At 40.9% G+C, this 22,036-nt stretch overlaps 1 long non-coding RNA gene across 1 annotated transcript; it reads right to left on the bottom strand.

The window, feature by feature from the left end:
- Window positions 1–998: 998 nt before the first annotated feature.
- Window positions 999–21,142, bottom strand: LOC122656452. The gene is made up of 3 exons (XR_006332107.1): window positions 20,976–21,142; window positions 18,845–18,849; window positions 999–1,011 (listed from the first exon to the last, which is right to left on the bottom strand). It is a non-coding gene; the product is annotated as an uncharacterized LOC122656452 (long non-coding RNA).
- Between the last annotated feature and the right edge of the window lie 894 nt (window positions 21,143–22,036).

Below are 22,036 nucleotides of genomic sequence, written 5' to 3'. Positions count from 1 at the left end.
CTAAACCCTGGGTCAACCCAGTAAGTTAGGGAAACCCTAGGGCACCAGTGTAGAGCCAATAACTGAATAAAACACTATTTGATTCTTATGTTTAGGACTTGATCCTGTGCTCGAGGACAACAATCAGACAACAGCTTGAATTGAATCTGTGATTGAGTACCTAGAGCCAAGTTCTGGTGAGTGAATAATACTATCGTATGTGCAAATATAATTGTGATATGATGCCAGCTATTAATAATTGAATCTTGTCTGTTATGCCATTTACATGCTTACAATCAAAGTTACTTAAATCACTGCATAATGACTGTTGTTGATCAACACTGTGAAATGATTATGATGATTGTGATTGTTAGAATAGATGTCATACTCGGCTTGGAAATGAGGCCTGCGGTAGCTCGTACTATGAATGCGATTGACACTGCTTGACTCATACTATACCATATAGACATGGGGTTAGAGTTTCATCACCCGTGCTACAAACCCTTACCAGTAGGGGTTAAGGTGTTGGATGCCTGGGAGGCAATTATCAGGGAGTGACTAGGATCGGAACACCGAAAGGGGCAATTATCAGAACACCGGAAGGTGCATATATCGGAACACCGAAAGGTGCATAGATTCAGAACACCTATATGGTGCAAGAGGGAAGAAACGGTTGCTTGCCAGGATAATCATCAGAGGGCTGGTCGGGCTGACCTAGGAAGGGATGCTGGAGCAGACTGGTTTTCTCCGACAAGCCCATGAGTGTATCGCGGGAAGAGGTAACCAAGCCTACACCAGGGATACATGCATTGGGATTGTAGTAGCACAGACCTGACTTAGTTGTAATGATAGGTGGCTAATAATAAAACTGGACTTGCATATCATGTAGATCATGTGAATCTGTGGATTGTGGTTGCATATGTATGCATGATGGATGTTATTTGCTCACGAGCTCGGTGGGGCTCACACTCTGTTATATGTTGCTCTTTTCTTAGATGATCCTACAAGTGGAAGTCGCTGTGGCATGGCGGGCTATTTCAAGGAGGAGAGTTTTGGTGGTTATGATGATGTTGGTATGGACCTCGACGGACCAATTCTACGTACTTTCTCGGTGGTCGTGGATGAAGGCCTTTGAGAAGTACTTCTGATGTTTTGTGCTGGGAACTCCTTTTTGTTGTGTTAGGAGGTTTCCTGTTTTGACCATGGACTGGTTTTAGTTGTTTTTCTTTCTTTCTTCTTTTGGGGTTGGGTGCCCTAACCCTGTATATAATCATGTATGTATTGCTGCGCCTATCTATTTATGTTTTCTTTTGTTGTGGGTTGTATGTGCTGGGGAATGTTACAAACAAGTTTCTATATGTATATATTATCACCATTTCCCGTATTGCTATGCTTCCGTTTATTTCTGATAAATTGTAGATGTCCTGCATTACTCTGATCTTACTTGTGATTAAGGTGTGGATTTTGGTTCATGATGTTGGACAAGTGTGTGTCCATCAAACCCGGTTCGGTCTGGTTCAACCCGGTTCACCTTTGTATTGAACATTTATACATTTTAGTTTAATATTGTCACATGCGATATAAACTTTTTGAGCATTATGTGTCCGTAAGTTATACTTAAAATGGTAGTCATGACTAGGGTTTGGGCTAGGCACCCTTATCATATGGTCGTCGCATTGGGTATGCCTAGACATGTGATGTCAGGGTACGAATGCGAGTGCTCACATGTTTGATGTGTGCATTTACGAAGAATCTACTTTGTCAATTCCCCCATGTATTACTGCCAAATGTAGGAAGGGATAGACATGTGTCACTGACACCCTGTACCTGAGGGAACCCTGTCACTGCAAAGTGTGATCGCATTCTTTGGTTCATCAATGACTGAGACTCATGCGAGTCAAAGCCGATGTTCTGGGAATGCGTGAACACTTTGTGAGTAAAGTAGTTGTCCAACATGGTCACCGCTGCCCGATTGGGGAACACCAAGATAGAGACTGTCTGTGCATGGTCGGATCAGAATATGGATCCAGTGCCATTTTGGAAATGGTTTTGCAAAAATCTATTTTACATAAAATGATACATTATTTATAGTTATTTGAACAAAGCATTTTATCTAGTTTTACGGGACCCGATCAGATGCACAGACACTCGTATATGGACTTGTACTATGGATTGGGGTTTGGCAGTACATGTGTATGTGCCCTAGATTCCATAATGATGGTGTTGATTAGTGGGGGTTGTATATGATAATAGTTATTATATAGGGAGTTATTTGGAATTTACTAATTTAATTGGCTCTTTATTTAATTAATGGAATTGATGCTAATTGTAATTATCCATTAATAATTAAATAAAGTAGCTAATTATTACTTTCCCTATTAGATTCTGCTTCTTCCCCTTTTAGAAGCACTTTAAGTTTAAACAGAACTGCCAAACTGAGGGAGAGAGAGACAGACTCTCACTGGAATTAAAGTAATCCATCCAGGGTTTAATTAAAACCCTAGATCTATAAAAGGATCAGAAAACGTAGGAGGGGGGCAGTGCTCCACGTTTCAGCCTGGCCCCCTCTCTCCTGAGTTTTGGTCACTCTCTCCCTCTTGTGATCTCTCTTCTTCTTCTTCTATTTTTCTCTCTACTGCAATAGAGAGTTAGGGTTTGTGAAAACCCTAGATCTGTGCTGGAGAATTTGAGAGCATCTGCATTTGGCTTGAAGAACCTTAGTAGCACCATTGGAGGTTCAGATCTGTTTGCTTGGAGCTCTCACTGGAGGAAGAACCACAGTCTATTGGAGGAGCAACACTTGAGGCTCACCAGGTTAGCAGTTCTTTATTAATTCCTTCAGTTTATTGATTATTAATATTTATGGGATGCGAAAGAGACTCGAATCGATTTATTTCCGCTGCGCATTCGAGTATGGGATGGATCCCTCTTGCCATGTGATGACTGGAGATGTATTTTCTCTGTTCCTAATGTGTCCTATAATTGCGTGGGACAAATGAGGGAAGGAGAAACCCTATTAGGGATGCACCAGGGTTCCCGTGTGAGACCATGGGAAACCCTAAAATTAAAATGGGGCACCCATGGGACACCATGGGATAACCCAGGGCGTGTAATACCATAATTGATTTATAATTGGTTTCTCTAGGGAACCATGGTTTGATCCCTAGACCGTTGTTTGGCCAACAGTATGGTATCAGAGCCACCTTTCCCACCCATGAATATTGAATAATTAATGGTTAATATGATTATCATGAGTGGGATGCAAGTTGGCACATGGGTGATTAGAATATGGTTGTTGTAACAACCTTCCCATGTGCACATGGGAAGTTACAAGGTTGTTAGTGTAACAACCTACCCATGTGATGATGGATTTGGTTTGTTTTATTTATTCCAATTATTGAAGCATGTATCCAATTAAGGAATGATTATTAATTTTATTAATTTAAATTTTTTTAATCATGATTTATATGTGGGGGGGGAGCGCACGCTGCCAAGCCTCTGCGCACGCCCTCCCCCTATTGCCTGCCTATGTACGCATTCCCTTTGCGGGCTGTTGCTTGCGGGCAGCTGCCTACAAGCTGCTGTCCGTGGGCAGTAAGCCTATGGGCAGCAGGCCTAGGGGCTTGGCCATGGGTTGCTACCCATGGGCCTTGGGCTTGCGGGCTACGCAGGGAGTGCCTGCAGCCTGCGCATGTGGGCTACATGCACCCCCCTTGTTTTCCCTCAAGTTTAACATTTAAAAAAATAAATATATAGGTTTTTTTTTTCAAAACAGAATTTTTTAATATGTTTTGTTTTTGGAGGAAGAAGATGGGTGAAGGGATTCTTGCCTCCACCCACTTGTAATTAAAATTGTGATTTTAATTCATGGGCTTGGATACATGTTATCACATGTGATGTGGTGGTTCAATAATTGAAGGAATCTATGTTATAATTTTTGTTTACTTGCTTTAATGCCCATGCATGAAATTATATTATGATGTGATTATGGGAATGGCATTCTAATAAATTGATGAATTGTTTATGTATGTGATACATGGGGTTATGGGTGGATGTAATGCTTCTCTCTCTTTCTCTCTCTCCCCCTTTCTTTTTTATAAACAAATGTACTCCACCCTATGAGCAGCCCAAATGGTGGGTTGGTTTCTCCATGCGGGATTTCTTTATTATTATGGAAAGGAAAGTGTATAGAATTTTTCCTAGGTTTCCATTGTAATTTTAGATGAGTTAGGACTCCCAGGGCATGTAGATGGTGATCCACATGTGGCGCTCAAAGCTTATGGAGATGCAAGTCACCTACTTTGAAGATGTGATTGGGTGGAGGAGATGATCGAGGAGTGGCATCCATGGCATGATAAATGCACCCAAAGTTATTAGTTTTATTTTTATTGGGAGGGTTCTTTAATTGCTTCTGATAAAAATGCCGCCATCCCATAATCACTTTTATTTAATGTTGATTAATTATGTTATTTTATTTCATCCATGATATGTATGTGAGAGTTGTTTAATCCCTCTTTAATCATAATACATGTATGATATGGACTAGTCTTAATCGGTAGACATGTCCATGGCCTCCTATTGAAGATAAATGTAGAGCTTATGTGATATGCCCCGCATACGTCGACAGGACATTGCCAGGACCACTGTCACATTTATCTATATTTACCTCTATCGAAATACGTTAAGGTATGGATAGTGAGAGGGCACTGCGACAGTGGGCCATCTTTTATGATTCCATGATTCTAACTAATGCGATAGGTAAATACATGACTTGGGTGTGTGTCAGTCGACAGGATCTGGACATGGCACCCAGGTGGCCAAAAATATTGGAAGCCCATGAGGCGGATAGCTTAGTCCACACTACCCCGGTGTGTATAATGACTCCCGACAGGATAAGTTATGCATGCAAGGGTTGTAGGTATCCAATTCATCTTTTGGGTTATGAGGGAAACCCAAATCATGAAAGACCATTGATGTGTGTGCTCAATTTATTATTTTCAATGGTCATTAATTGACATGTGGTTATTTACTTGTGCATGTGTAGATTAATATACGATGGTTGCCATTAATTCCAACCTGTTAACACTCATTAGCGAATACAAACTTAATGGTACAAACTATGTCGATTGGTACCGGAGCATTAAGTTGCTCCTAACTGCTGAAGGACTGTACACAGTTCTAGATGAACAAGTTCCTCCTCAACCCGACCCGAACGATTTTGAGGCAAATGAAGAGATGCAGGAGTTCCACATGAGGGATTCCAAGGCATCACTCTATATCCTAGGATCGTTGGAAAAGTCAGTTGTAGACTCAGTCAAGGATTTACGCACTGCTGGGGGTAAAATGGATAAGCTTGCTGAATTGTTCAACAGGCAGTTGACACATGCACATTCTGATCCGGTGAGTCAAATCCATAACTCCAAGATGTCCCAGGGGACTCCAGTGATGGATCATGTAATGAAAATGATCAATCTGTTTGAAAAACTAGAATCCATGGGGACTGATTTCAGCCTGAAATACAAGACTGATGTGATCTTAGCGTCACTCACTTTTGCCTACACACCTTTTAGGATGTCCTACAAGATGTCCAAGAAGGAGATGGAGCTCACCGAGCTTGCTAATGCACTGGTAGAGGCTGAAGCATCCTTGAAAAAGGGCAAGGCTGAGGTCAATGCAACTGAGGTAAAACCTTCTTCAAATGGGAAGAAGAAGAAAAAAGAAAGTAAGGGTAAGACCCTGAAAGCCAAGGGTGGGAAGTTTGGAAATAAAGGCATAGGCAAGTGCTTCTATTGCAAGAAGTAGGGTCACTGGAAAAGAAATTGTCGTGCTTACTTGGCTACTGTGAAAGACAAGAAGCCAAATGAAACAAAGGCTGCTAAAGAAGGTACATGTGATGTTCACGTTCTTTATGAGTCTAATTTGTCTTTTGAACCGACCAATTGTTGGTTGGTGGATAGTGGTTCCACTGTTCATATTTGTAATGATTTGCAGGGGTTCAAGGAGACAAAGAACCTGAAAAGAAATGAGGTGCATCTTCGGATGGGCACTGGAGCTGAGACCATGGCAATGGTTGTGGGAACTTTTATTTTGAATTTTAATTCTGCTTGTTTAGTTTTAAAGGATTGCTATTATGTACCCTCTTTTAAGAGGAAGATTATTTCAGTTTCAAAACTTGTTTTGAATGGGTATAGCTTTTCCTTTAATACTAAGTTAATTATTCATTTTAATAATTCCTTTGTAGCATCCGATTATATGCAAAGTGGTTTGTATTTTCTAGAATGCCCTATTAGAATGAATGTTGTTTCAAATGTTGATTTGAAACGAAAAGCAGCTCCAGTGAACTCAACATACCTGTGGCATCTAAGATTAGGTCACATCAATGTGGACCGAATCAGTAGCTTAGTGAGGGATGGACCCTTAGAGAGTCTGAGGGTGGAACCATTCCCCACATGTGAGTCATGCCTTCAGGGCAAAATGACCAAGAAACCCTTTAGCAATAAAGGTGCTAGAGCCACAGATCTGTTGGAGTTGATACATACTGAAGTGTGTGGACCCATGAACATACAAGCAAGATATGGGTATGAGTACTTTATCACATTCACCGATGATTACTCTAGATATGGTTACATATACTTGATGCGTAGGAAATCGAAAGCCTTTGATAAATTCAAAGAATTCCAAGCTGAGGTCGAAAGACAGCTCGACAAATGCGTTAAGTCCTTACGATCTGATCATGGAGGGGAGTATCTATCGGATGAATTTAAAGATCACTCATATCACAATGGATAGTTAGTCAACTAACTAATCCAGGTATGCCACAACAAAATGGTGTATCCGAACGACGCAATCGAACCCTATTGGATATGGTCCGGACAATGCTCACTTATAGTGAGCTGCCTCTCTCTTTCTGGGGGTACGCTTTAGAGACAGCGATATATATCTTGAATAGGGTTCCATCTAAGCTTATAGCCAAGACACCCTTTGAGTTGTGGAAATGGCGAAAGCCTGGTATTCAACACCTTAGGGTATGGGGTTGCATAGCACATGTGCGAAAGCAACAGATAGACAAGTTGGAATCTAGGACTTCGAGATGTAATTTCTTAGGCTACCCCAAAGGCACGATAGGCTATTATTTCTATGACCCGGTTGACCAAAAGGTCATTATAAGTAAACATGTCACATTTCTGAGGAAGAAATGATGACCCAGAGGTCCGAACCAGTAGTCATTAAAGAGCTATCAGATAGCTCAGAAACGTCACTTCCAGAAGTGAGACCAACTGACATACCCGCTGAAATACCAACACCTGAAGAACCTCGACGTAGTGGGAGGACTATTAGACCACCCACCAGGCTTACTCTTCTAACCGAAGAGGAAACAGTGGAAGAGTTCCACATGGTATCGATTGAATCGGATGATGATCCGATGACATACTCTGAGGCTCTAAAGGATGTTGATGCCACTAGGTGGCTGGAGGCAATGCGCTCTGAAATCGATTCGATGAATTCCAACAAGGTCTGGACTCTAGTCGATCCACCACTTGGTGTTAAGCCGATTGGATGTAAATGGATCTTCAAGAGAAAGAAGGGCGCAGATGAAAAGGTCGAAAGATTCAAAGCGAGACTGGTGGCAAAAGGCTATACCCAGAAAGAAGGTATAGACTATGAGGAAACCTTTTCACTAGTGGCGATGATGAAATCCATTAGGATTTTATTTGCTATCGCTACGCACTTTGATTATGAAATCTAGCAGATGGATGTGTAGATTGTATTTCTGAATGGATTCCTTCAAGAGGAAATCTACATGGAACAAACAGAGGGGTTCTCTTCCTTGGAGGAAGAAAGAAAGGTGTGTAAATTGCAGAGGTCCATTTATGGGCTAAAGCAGGCTTCCAGGAGTTGGAACATCAGGTTTGATCAATCAATCAAATCGTTTGGTTTTGATCAAAACATGGATGAACCATGCGTTTATAAGAAGATTAGTGGGAGGGCAGTATGTTTTCTTGTTTTATACGTAGATGACATATTGCTGATGGATAATGATGTAGGATCCCTTTCATCAGTAAAACAGTGGTTATCCACAACATTTTCGATGAAAGACCTTGGCGAAGCTAGTTATATCCTTGGGATTAAACTCGTAAGAGATCGCCAGAAAAGGATGCTAGGCTTATGACAGGCTACCTATATAGACAAAGTCCTGGGCAGAGTTAGCATGGAGAACTCCAAACGGGGAAGTGTCCCTTTCCGACAGGGTCTTATGTACGTCATGTCGTGTACGAGGCCAAACATTTGCTATGCAGTAGGTATTGTCAGTCATTACGAGTGTAATGAGTGGATGTGCCATTGTGTGGAGGAGTACAAAATAGAAATCTACAGCCGATCCCAATTTTTATGAACACCTTGCATCATATATTGCGGCTAATAAGGTGTTTGGGTTAGGAAGTTCCTAACATTTCTGGAGTAGTCCCTCATCTTGTCGAAGGTCCTATTCCCCTGTTATGTGACAACAGAGGGGCCAATGCACAAGCTAAGAAGCCTAGGGCTCATCAGAGCAACAAGCACGTGCAGCGGAAGTATCATCTCATCAGAGAAATTATCCAGCAGAGCGACATGAGTATCTCCAAAGTAGACACAACTGAAAAGGTGTCAGATGCCATGACAAAGGGTTTGTCTCCTGGAGTGTTTGAAAAACACATGGAAGGCATGGGTTTAAAATGTATGGGGAAATGGCTTTGATGTACAAGTGGGAGATTGTTGGACAAGTGTGTGTCCATCAAACCCGGTTCAACTGGTTCAACCTGGTTCACCTTTGTATTGAACATTTATACATTTTAGTTTAATATTGTCACATGCGATATAAACTTTTTAAGCATTATGTGTCCGTAAGTTATACTTAAAATGGTAGTCACGACTAAGGTTTGGGCTGGGCACCCTTATCATATGGTCGTCGAATTGGGTATGCCTAGACATGTGATGTCAGGGTACGAATGCGAGTGCTCACATGTTTGATGTGTGCATTGATGAAGAATCTACTTTGTTGATTCCCTCATATATTACTACCAGATGTAGGAAGGGATAATAGACATGTGTCATCGACACCCTGTACCTGAGGGAACCCTATTACTGTAAAGTGTGATCGCATTCTTTGGTTCATCAATGACTGAGACTCATGCGAGTCAAAGCCGATGTTCTGGGAATGCGTGAACACTTTGTGAGTGAAGGAGTTATCTAACATGGTCACCACTGCCCGATTGCGGAACACCAAGATAGAGACTACCTGTGCATGGTCGGATCAGAATCTGGATCCAGTGCCATTTTGGAAATGGTTTTGCAAAAATCTATTTTACATAAAATGATAAATTATTTATAATTATTTGAACAAAGTGTTTTATCGAGTTTTGTGGGACCCGATTAGATGCACAGACGCTCATATAAGGACTTGTACTATGGATTGGGGTTTGGCAGTACATGTGTACGTGCCCTAGATTCCATAATGATGGTGTTGATTAGTGGGGTGGTTGTATATGATAATAGTTATCATATAGGGAGTTATTTGGAATTTGCTAATTTAATTGGCTCTTTATTTAATTAATGGAATTGGTGCTAATTGTAATTATCCATTAATAATTAAATAAAGTAGCTAATTATTACTTTTTCTATTAGATTCTGCTTCTTCCCCTTTTAGAAGCAGTTTGAGTTTGAACAGAACTACCAAACTGAGACAGAGAGAGACAGACTCTCACTGGGATTAACGTAATCCATCCAGGGTTTAATTAAGACCCTAGATCTATAAAAGGATCAAAAAACGCAGGAGGGGGCAGTGCTCCACATTTTAGCCTGGCCCCCTCTCTCCTGAGTTTTGGTCACTCTCTCCCTCTTGTGATCTCTCTTCTTCTTCTTCTATTTTTCTCTCTACTGCAATAGAGAGTTAGGGTTTGTGAAAACCCTAGATCTGTGCTGGAGAATTTGAGAGCATCTGCATTTGGCTTGAAGAACCTTAGTAGCACTATTAGAGGTTCAGATCTGTTTGCTTGGAGTGCTTACTGGAGGAAGAACCATTGTCTATTGGAGGAGCAACACTTGAGGCTCACCAGGTTAGCAGTTCTCTATTAATTCCTTCAGTTTATTGATTATTAATATTTATGGGATGCGAAAGAAACTCGAATTGATTTATTTCCGCTGCGCATTCGAGTATGGGATGGATCCCTCTTGCCATGTGATGACTAGAGATGTATTTTCTCTGTCCCTAATGTGTCCTATAATTGGGTGGGACAAATGAGGGAAGGAGAAACCCTATTAGGGATGCACCAGGGTTCCTTTAGGAGACCATGGGAAACCCTAAAATTAAAATGGGGCACCCATGGGACACCATGGGATAACCCAGGGCGTGCAATACCCTAATTAGTTTATAATTGGTTTCCCTAGGGAACCATGGTTTGATCCCTGGACCGTTGTTTGGCCAACACATGAATGTAAGCACTGCTTCTAGATCTGTGGGATTTGACGGATTGAGGTCGTGCAATTCGGGTCACCTACCCAATCCTCCTAGGGAATGGTTTGGGGTGTGACAAAAATACCCAAAAGGACTTCCATTAAATTTGATAGAAAAAGTTACAGAAGACATCAAATTAAGGATGAAGCTGCGAGGCCCAAAACCCAAAAACTTAAAGATAGATGTAAGGAAAGACCACTCAATTTTATCGTAAGCTTTGGACATATCAATTTTAATGGCAACAAAACCTACCCGACCCTTCCTTTTATGTTTAAGGAAATGGAAGACTTCATGGGCCAACACAATATTGTCAGTAATTTGTCTACCTTTCACAAAAGCCCCCTGGAAGGGGGAAATAAAGGAAGGTAGAAGACCTTTAAGTCTATTGGCCAGGATTTTAGCAATAATTTTGTAAACAACAGTACATAAACTAATAGGTCTGAAATCCTGCACCCTACTGGCCGTGTCACACTTGGGGACTAAACAAATGAGAGTGTGATTGATCCCCACAGGAATAGAACCATTTCCAAAGCAATTGGTAACAAAGTCAACCAAGCTACCCTCAATATAGTCCCAACACTGTTGGAAAAAGCAGGTTTGGAAACCATCAATCCCTGGAGCCTTGTACGAGCCCAGAGGGAAAATAGTATCCTTAATTTCTTCCAGAGAAGGGGGAATACATAAAGAAGCAGCCGAAGAGTCAGATAAAACAGGGGGGAAAGATATTCAACAAAATGAGTATCCAGCAAAAGCAAAAGCAATAGAGCTGGGGTTAGTAAGTTTGTCACCATTGTCAAGAAGAAGGAAGTCAATCCGCCGTTTACGTTGATGATTCGTTGCCATTGAGTGAAAAAATTTTGTATTCCTATCTCCATAAATAATATAATTATGTCTAGATTTCTGGAACCAGAACCACTCTTCAGCCTCAAGCACCCACTTTAGTTTGTTGGAGCAAGTCTACAAATCATCTGTAGGAGGGAAATCTGAGTCTTCCAAAAAACCATACTGAGAAGCCAACTGTTGTTTAATGCCATCAATTTTGCCAAACACCGCTTTATTCCACCCCTTAAGGAGATTAGAGAACGAGGTTAGTCGACAAGGGAAAGAGTCCTATGAAGAAGAGTTCCAGAAAGAGCTACAAAAAGTGGAAAAGTGAGGATGGGAAGTCCAGGCCATTTGAAAATGGAACACTTTTTTAAACGAAGGTCGAGAAGGGTTGGTGTTATGGTCCGATCCAACAGAGGCAAGCTTAGAAAGGGAGGAAAAGGGAAACCACAGAAACCAACTGGGTGAACAGAATTCCCGGTCCAAACATTCTTTAATTATGGTAGGGGGTTTATGGCGATTAGGCCAAGTATAGGGCGATCCTTGTAGCCTAACTTCCTCCAACCCAAAAGAACTAATGAGATTAGAGAGAGCAGAAGAGGATACCGAGGGGTGAAAGGGAGCGCCCCCAAATTTAGCCTCAGTCGAGAGAAGCTCATTCAGGTCCCCCATAATACAAAAAGGACTAGTGATACTAGCAAGAGTTTGCGACAAAGAGGTCCAGAATTTGGCTCTCAAATGTGTATGGGGGGGCATAGATGAAAAAGCACCAGAAATCACCCAAGTTAACATCCCGGATTCGGCATCCCAAAAAAAGGGGATCAAAAATAGAATCAATGATATCCACACCTTGCTTCACAAAGAGGTAAAGACCACCTTTTCCTTTGGAAACTTTAGGGCTATCCGAGAAGGCCACAAGAGAATAATCACTAGATAATCCAGGAATTCTCAACCCAAAGTGATCTTAGCATTTAGTTTCACATAAAAACAGAAGATCTGACCTTAATTTTTTAGCATGTAAAGTAACACAACGTTTAGAAAAAGCATTGTTAACACCCCTAACGTTCCAAGCAAACACCAACATGATTCCCCAGAGAAGACAACAAATAAAAAAACACATCACCCAAAGGCTCCTTACAGAAACTGAAAACGACGAGGAATAAAAGATCGACGACAATAACGAAAATTAAGAACAGAAAGAGAAACAACAGAGCAAAAGAGCAAAGTCACAAACACAATATAGTAATTGAAAAACTTAGAGTTATCAAGAAAGAAAGTTACCGAGCTAGAGGGCAGTGACCCTAGCGCTTCACCAGGCTCAGTTGTCAAAGACGTGCCATCAGAAGAATCTGCTGCCAAGGAAGAAGAGGGAGACTGCGTGTCTAGAAGCCACCTCCGAATCAGGCCCATCAGAGCATCAGGATCCGGGGCAGCAGCCAGGCAGGATTCTAGGGATTGCCGAAAGGAGAGAAAAGTAGAAGTAAGCGACGAGGGGATAAAGGTTCAGAAATCTTTCTTTTCTTACAAAGCAGGAAGGGGGTAAAGGAACCCAAAAAGACATTTTTCTCAGAAGGGCCAACAAAGGGGGAGGCCGGCGAACGAAACTCAGAACTAGAAGCATGTGGTGTAACTACTGAAACAGAACCAAGAGAGGGGGGAGGTATCGGTACAATAAGGGGGTCAAGGGAAGGCAAAGACTCAGTATTGACCAGGTCCGCAAAAACATCACCAAAGAGCGGTAGGGGTTTAAAATCAATAAACAGAGAGGACAAGAAAGAATCCTCATTAGTCTGTGGGCTAGGGATCTTTGCCTGGGGAGCCTCAGCATTAGAAATCGCATGTGCAGAAGGGGTGCAGAAGGGAGAGGCCTTCTCAACCACAAGAACCACAGAGTTAGGAGGGAGCACCGCCAAGGAGGAAGCCAACATCTCAGACTCAGACCCAAAACCAAGGATGGGGGGGTGCTCATCAATGTCCATTGATACCGAACCATCAAGACTCACAATTGGCAACACCAGTTCATCCGAGGTGAGGCCGGGTTCCAACATGGAAATATCCATCACCGAGGAAGGGTGAGCAACGACAGAATTAATAAATAAAGGGGTGGTGAGAGCTAAGTCAAAATTGCCCCAAGGAGTATGGCGTCCAAATGGCTTCACAAAGGAGCAGTAGTCAGCCACGTGGAAGAAACGTCCACAATGGAAGCAAATCTTAAAAGCCTCGTACTTAAGCTGAAAGGGAAGGGAGGCTCCATCCACAGCTCTGATAGAGGAGTGTAGACAAACTTGCTGTTTCAACTTGAAGAGGACCTTCGCCCCGCACAATAGGGACAGACCCATTAGGGTAGTGAACATGGAGGTCCAACAGCTTACTGACACAGGACACCGCCTGCTTAACAGCATCAAAAGAGCAAACCTCAGGAGGAACCTTACAGAGCTGCACCCATATGGGAAAGAACTTCCGTTCATACTCAAACCGAGCATCATCCAGAGCATGCTCCACCAGATTGACTAGAGAACGACCACACCACCATGGACCAAGAGCCCAAACCTTGTCACGCTTCGCACTGGAACCAAACTCCACCATGAAACCGCCCTTCTCATAACAACAAAGATAAACAGCGCCCATACTTTCCCAAATATCCACCAACTTGGAGCAAAGGGTATCCTGGGATGGACGCGGGTACCCCAAGGTAAAACCATACAACACCCTAGAAGCAAGGAGAGGTTTAGGGGTAGAGGACCGAGTGGTAGAGAGATGGGGTAAACGCCAGATAGAAGAAGGGGAATCGCGCAGTGTAAACTCACCCTTTGAACCAACGTGGGTCTTCCCTCTGTTAGAAGAAGAAGAGGACAAGCGCCAACGCGACGAGCAAAGCAAAGATATACCTTTAGCAAACAACCAAACGACTAAGCAAAGATCACCCCCAAAGTTGCACCAATAGAGCAGAGGGACGAAACAGGAAAGCCCAGACAATGAAACACCAGAAATAGACAGAAAGGAGAGATAGAGAGTTTGAAAAAAGGATTAAGCTCCAGTAGCCGACACCACAGACAACATCAACGAAAAAAAACCTCCGCATCGATGAAACCAGAAAAAGCCAGACACTAGAGAGCGCAGGAGAAAAGAAGACCAGAGACCAGCAAGGTCGAAGCAAAAAGGGAAAAAGAGAGGAAAAGGATTATAAGTAGGCTTGTAAACGGATCGGATTCGGCTCAGATACGGATCGGATGTAATCGGATTCGGATATTTCTTGGTCGAATTCGGATACCTCTAAACGGATTCGGATGCGGATCGAATTCGGTTTTCGACCATCCGTTTACACCTCTGCCTTGTGTAACCCGAACCTTCCTCCCCCTAGTGGATACAATTCACTCTCAATCCATAGTTTTAGATCATGATTCTCTTTTCCTCATATTCTAGAACCTGTTGAATCTTAAAAAACCCTTAAGATCATTATTTACTTAATTTTTTATAATTAAGTATTCGGATTCGGATTTTTATTGGAGTATTCGAATTTTTTTTCGGATATCTCTAAACGAATTCAGATGCTCCGACACGGATACAGATGCGGATCGAATTTGGATTTTCGGTTATCCATTTACAACCCTAATTATAAGGATAGGAGTGGACGAAGAGGAAGGTGAAGAGAGGGAAGCGGAATAAAAGCAACATTAATGGTGCGTCATGTCTAATTGAAGCCTGGGAAGCCCAAAGGTCACCTAGCTAGCTCGGGGCCTGAAAGGAGAACGTGGAGAAACGGAAAAGGCCAGTAAGAACCATGAAAAGGAAGTAACCTTAATGGGTGGGGGACTACAAAGGGAAAGAGGTTAAGAGGAGACGAAAAGATTGCGACATGAAATTAAGAGCCCGCTTGATAACCTTACCAGAAACAGTTTCTGGTGTTTTTCTATTCTGAAAAACGTAAAAACACCTAAAAAGTGCTTAATAAACAGTGTTCCATAGAAATTGTTCTTTGGTGGATAAATCAAAATTTCTCATCCCTAGAAGATTTTTGACAAAACATGTCAACATGCTCTGTCGTTTCTCAGCACAATTTTATACAACTTGTTCCCGATAAAATTAGGGACCAACCTAACTTAACGAAACTCGTCACTCTCACAAAACTCTTCACTGTCACAGAACTCTCTCGTCTTCTTCACTTCAACGAAAACCCTAACTGCGGAGATCTCAGGTAAGGGTTGAATCTCTCTCGCTCTCTCTGTCTTTCTCTCCCGCTCTCTCGCTCTCTCGCTCTCTCGTTCTCTCTGTCTTCCTCTGTTGCTCTCTCGCTCTCTCTGGCTTCGTCTTACCTTGTGTGGGTTTTATTTGGAAGATTGAAAATCATCTCAAGGAGGGAGAACATCTTCCCACGAATTTCAGTACCCTGTGGTTCAAATCTCCTGGCAGGTACTTCAATCTCTTACCAGTTATCTTCTCTCTCTGTTTCCCTTTAGGATCTCTGCCCTGAATTTTTGAATTTTTTTTTTCTCCCATTTGGGTTATTGAACGTGAACTCTGAGTAGCTGAATGAAAGATTAGGAGAAGAAACACTAATATCTAATTTTGATTTTTATTTGGTTTTATTTCCCCTCTCGTTTTCGAAGAATTGCAAAATATTTTTGTGTCTGAAAAACAATTAACCTGAAGAGATGTTCAGATCATATATTGGGGTGAAAAGGAGTGGCATTGATACATTATAAGCTGATTATCCCAAAAGCTCGAGCTGTTAGGAAGTGTACACAACAATGTGTATCAACAGTCTTATCGATGGGGATACTTTAATGACTGATACTGATTTATATTTCTTCATCTTTCATTATTTGAATGGCTTTAGTAAATATTATATATTGCGCTCATTCATTTATGCATTATGGGTATGCAGTATTATTTCCTTTTTATGTAACCCACTTTATCTTGTTCAGGTGTATGTTGCTTGATACTAGTTTTCTGCTGCCTAGGTATTTGATATAATCTATGCCTGCTTAAATGGGCTTGAATCAAAACAACAAACACAACAAAAACATCTCCTTTTCCCAGTTTTTCCCCCTCAGAAGCCTACACTTGGGGCTTCACTTTGGATTCTGTAACTGGGTCTGTTGGGTATCTTTGGTTTTCAATCCTGATCTTGAATTCTTTAACTCTCATTTCTGATAAACTTGGCAACTTTGGATTCCTGGGTTTTGTAAAAAGAGAACTTTTAATCTCTCTCTCTAGTCTATTATTGCAGATGGCCAGCCTTAGTGAGAGCCATAGAACTTCTCACAAAGGCAAGAAGAGAATGGTGGAACAGGGTTGTTTCTCTAGGGTTCTTAAAATCTTAAACTTTGACAACAGTTCAAACTTCCAACCATGGCCACTCAATCTTTCTTTCTTTTTAATTTTCTTCTTTTGGTTCTGAAATCTGAAGACTTTACCACAAGAAAGAGAAATCGTCCAAAACAAATAACAGTAGTGGTTTGATGTGACATCTTGTAAGAGGGCCCACTAAAAAATTGAATAAACTGTCGTACTCAAAAACCAGTGATTCCTTTTGGTCTATTGCAATCTAATTTAAGAGTTTTGAAACCCAGGATTGCATTGCTAGTAGTAGTAGTTTTTGTTGTTTGCTTGTTTTTAGTTATGTGTGTGTCTGTTTGTAACCAGATTTTGCTTACCATTGTTGAGAAAGTGTCTTAGTAGTTGTTCTGTAATAACTATGGTGAGTGATGTGGTGCATATTGTATACTTTTATGTTGTATTAGTGAATTTTCTTCTTCTTTAAAAAAAAAAAGAAAAAAAAAATCTAAGGGATATGGTTTAATGACTTGAAGCAAGAAGGAGAGGGACTTGATGAGGCTGAATAAGATGGTTGTTGTAGTTGGTGATTGGGTGGAGTTTAGAGCCCTTTCACTTGTTTAGGGCCTCATTGGATATGTTTCCATTTGTTTCCGTTTAATGAGAGATCTTCTTAGTAAGTTGGGCTTGTAAATTTATGTGCTGCTGCTTAACAAAGCAAGTCGATCAATTTCCTTCTCGTTTGAGGTTAGTAGTATGATGAGTAATCTTTGGTGCAAATTCCTGGAGCTAATCAAGCAGGTTCCATTCTGTAAATTAATTCATTATGTGTGATATTGAGACTGACAGACAGTTTAGAGAAGTTCCTTCTGTAAATGCGGTTCAGGTACACTATTCTTGGAGCAAAGTGTTTTAGGGTTATATCTTAAGGGACTAAGGCTATATTGCCTCAATTATGCTGTGAAAATTTGGACAAGGTTTCCTAGGATTAACATGACTCCCAAGTGTGCATCAATTCTCATACCTCTTCTTAAATTATATGTTTGGATCCAATTAATGTGAAATTTGAAATATATTCTATATAGATAATGAATTGGATCTACTAGTGGTTGCAAACTCAGTTGGTGTTGTAGGAAAGTAAAACAGGAAGTCATGATGTTCAACAAAACAAAACCCAGTCTATATACCCTCCATAGTCTTGGACATGAAACTTTACTATCGGACCACACATTCAGTACCTACTCACCCAGTCACTGAGTACAGATTGGTCTGTCCATGTCATTTTTGTTTCCTTAAGGGAGATCCACCCCCCCCCTCGTTTTCTCTCCTGTTTACAAGTGATGAGTGGAATAAAATAGCAACCGAGCAAGTAAACTTGGACCTGAAACTGTTCAGTATGTCCTAGAGAATGCCAAGATGAGTCCAAAAGTCATGAATTTTGAGGGGCTGGTGGCACAATTAATTGGATCTCCATTCAGTGAGGAGTGATAACCAAAAAGAAAAGACAAGAGAAACGGTAGAGATCAGAACAGTTGTGGAGAAAGATGGCTCTAGTCAATTGGACCAGTATTTTAGTAAGAACAAGGAGGATGGGTGGAAGTCTGAGATTCAAAATATGAGTCCACATGGTTCAGCTTAGCCGTACATTGATTGGATTTTTTGGACAAAATTAATGGGTTTTCTTTTCTATCCTATTGTGTGGTCCCAATCATTTCTTTTTATTTTTTTAGTGTGGTCCCAATCAAATTGTCGTTCAGGAATTTAAGCCAGAATGAACTGAAATGACCATACTTGTTTGATTAGTATCACTTTATCACTCACTGACCTCATTTTCTTCTTGCTGTATTTTTTAGTTAGAAATCTATAAGAAACAAAAAATATTAGAAATTCTTGAAACAAAGTTTTCTTTTGTTATTGGCCTCCTTACCTGTTAGTAACATAAACTGTTGGATTCAATCAATTATAGCAAACAGGTTTTTCTCCCTCCCTCCCATTAAATCGTCCTCCCATTTGTTAATGCAGCTATGTGTTCCTAACTTGTGGACATGCCATGGTGCATTGGCAAATTCTTGCTTGTTTGGAGGGGGTTTTTTTTTTTAATTAAACTGTTATATAAGTGTTCTTAGTAATTGGCTGGACTAGGGACTGCCTTGCTTGGATTATTTTATTCAATTGGTTGGTCTCTTTAGAACACCCAAACAGTTTGGCCAATGGAGGAGGTAGCATTCACACTTGGGGGCTTTACCCACTTCCTTGTAATTACTTAATACACACCTACACTAGAAAAAGAGAAATCAATAGCTTGAACCCTTTTGCCAATCTGAACACCACAGTTAGTGCTGATTTGAATGAAGAAAAGGGAAAACAATAGCTTGAACACAATTTTCAATGAAGAAATGGATTTACCAAAATGGTTGTTGTTTCAGTCATTAAAATAGGTGACTTTAGCTCAAACAGAAGAGCACGTGGGATTACACCCATGGGATTGTGGTTCGATTCCACCAGGACTCGAGAACAATTTTTCCTTTCATTTTTATCTAAAGTACATTATTCAAGACAAATATTATTAAAATCGGTCACATTACATGTTCCCAGAAACAGATTTTATCAAGCACCAATGGTGTTCCAATTGTCTTCTGGAAGCGTTTCCAGAACAGGTTTACCAAACGGGTAAAAAACGGTTTCTCAGCAAAGAAAATAAAAAAAACTGTGCTGGGAAACAAAAAACTGTTCTGGTGTTTCCCAGCACAGTTCCAGAACAGAAACACCTGGTAAGGTTATCAAGCGGGCCCCAAGTTTCTAACCTTGTTTTGTTGTTCTTCGCTAATTGGGAGTGTGCACGTTGCTTCTCCTTCTTCTTTGAGGATTAGATATGATCAAATTGCATGTGCATATCTTATGTTGGACCTGATTTTAAGGATTTGGACAATGAGCTTCAGAATGCATATCAAGAATTCCTTGAGGAGAAGGGGGTAAATGATGAGCTTGCTATTTTCTTGCACGAGTATATAGTTAACAAAGATAAATTAAACTGAGTTCATGCAATGGCTGGGAAACTTCAAATCTTATATTGAGAAATAGTGACACTTGATGATGGCTGGGAATGTCAAATCTGTTATTGAGAAACCGTGAGATTTGTTTATCAATGCTCCTGTTCTATCCTCTTTTTGCCCCCTTGCCCTTCCATTTTTGATATTATTATCCTTTGAAGGAAGTTAACTGAAAAAAAAAAGGTAACATTAAATTTGAAAATATTTTTATTTTAGAATAAGACCAACCAACAAAGCACCCTAAACGTCTCTTTTGAAAAAATGGGTACCTTATAAATACTTTTAATAAATATTGGGCACCTCGGATGAATTTTACCCCCCAAAAATTAACAATTCCCTTTCAATTGGTGTATTTTACCCCCAAAAATTTAACAATTCCCCTCCATTCCACGTCTCTCTCTCTTTCAATATTTTAGCGATATCTTTTCTATTCTCGTATCTCTAATTCTCTCTATCTTTCTCCCACTGCTAAACCTCTGGGCCACTCTCTCTCGCTCTCTCTACTTCAAAACCCTAACCACCGATTGCCTAGCCTGCACCTCTCTCTGCTCTCAATCTTGCTCCCATAGCCCTTCCGGATTGTGATACACGATTAGAAAGGTATCCATCTACGTTCTCGGTCGAGTTCAGCGGCGGCTGACAAGGGCTTCAAGGCACAATACAGAGGTGGTCGAGTTCAGCCCTGTCCCTTCTTCTTCTCCATATCCGTTACCAGACTATTACAGAGGCAGAAACTTTGAGAGGTATTCCATTTTTTTTTTTTTTTTTGGCCTTTTCCTGTATTTGATGCTCTGTTTACTTGTCTAATGTATCATCAACCAGGAGTAAAGCCTGTCAATTGGTGGCCATTGTCAGGACATATTTTTTTTATGGGTGAAACAGTGGAATTTTAGAGATCAAAGATTTTATTTCCAAATCACGAGTTCCTAACTTCATGGAAAAGGTTTACTTTCTTGTTTGATTGTCTTTACAGCTCTTATTGAATTCCTCATTTTAATCGAATTCCTGTTTTTTTGAATCTAGAAGAACATGTTCTTATTTCGATTTTGTAGAAGATTCAGGGCCCATTTCCTTAGTTTATTCTCTCTCTCTCTCTCTCTCTCTCTCTCTGAGTCAGACACACCTGCAGAGACAGAAAAACAGAAATTCACTTTATGTTTCCATAACTTCTGTTTTTAGAGTTAATACATAATTAGAAGACAATTAACAAAATTAAAGAAAAGAGGGAAATAATTGAAATGAAGTGAATAATTTAGTTGGAATTGTAAATTCTATCGTAGGGAATTTGACAGGAAATTAGAAGAAGAAGAAGAACAATGGGAGCTATTTATTTACTCTCTCTCCCTCCTCCTCACAGGAAGAAGGCTTCCATTTGAGCTATTTTATAATGAAGTCCCACTGTATTGTTTTCTTCTTCCTTCTTACTACTGTTCTGTATCATTTATCATCAAGAAGCAACACACACCCTTCATCCTCCACTTCTTATACAATGCTACTCACAGCAAGGCAAGCAAGGACAACATCAAACACATTCATGTCAAACCAACAAACTGAAAGCTGGAAAATCAAGGTGGGTTGATGTCTTGATAGGATTTCTCATGAAGAAGAAACAAATGAAGTCTTGTTACCAAAAATTTATCAAACCAAAAGCGAAATGCTAAAATTCAGCTAAAATGCATTTCAATATTAAACATGGTTAATAGGAGATCCCACATTAATGCCACACACAATGAAGCAGGTATTGCACCTCTAATCAGTATAAAATCATAGCTGCCTCCACCTCACTTGCTTACAGGTAAAAAACAACCCACAATTTGAAACAGGAGTACTCGGGGAAAAGGAAAATGTAGCTAGCTAGGGGCGGGATGATGATTCAAAAACACAAATCTTCAAACTATTAATGACCTCCACCACCACCACCACCAACACCGGTACCAATGCCAGTGCCTGCACCACCACCTGCTCCGACTCCAACTCCAACTCCAACTCCAATCAACCCCAATGCGTATTCAAATCCCTCCACTGATCCTGTGACCACCGCTGCCGCCCTGTCCAATACCTCCACCAGCTCCACCACCCGCACCTACACCCTCATCCCCACCTGCACCTACAACCCCACCTTTACCTGTGCCTCCACCATCAACCCCACCTCCAACACCGCTGCAATTATTTCTCAATATGTATGTGTCTCTGCCATTAGAGGGTAATGGGGACATATTTATTATACATATGTATGGGCAAGAATGAAATTAAAAGATGTGCACTCTACCTCCATTCTGTCCCAGATACATGGATGACGTTGCTGCCATTGTAGTCTCTAATCAACGTTGCTTTAAGCTTTTCCAGTGATATCTTCTTCTACCACAGTATGTTCGTCAATGGCAAAGGAGAGGTTATCTTGCTTCTTAGTCCCTCC

The sequence above is a fragment of the Telopea speciosissima genome, chromosome 3 (assembly GCF_018873765.1).
Source record: "Telopea speciosissima isolate NSW1024214 ecotype Mountain lineage chromosome 3, Tspe_v1, whole genome shotgun sequence".
In the NCBI taxonomy this organism is placed as follows: domain Eukaryota; kingdom Viridiplantae; phylum Streptophyta; class Magnoliopsida; order Proteales; family Proteaceae; genus Telopea; species Telopea speciosissima.
This window is presented reverse-complemented; position numbering and strand designations above follow the sequence as displayed.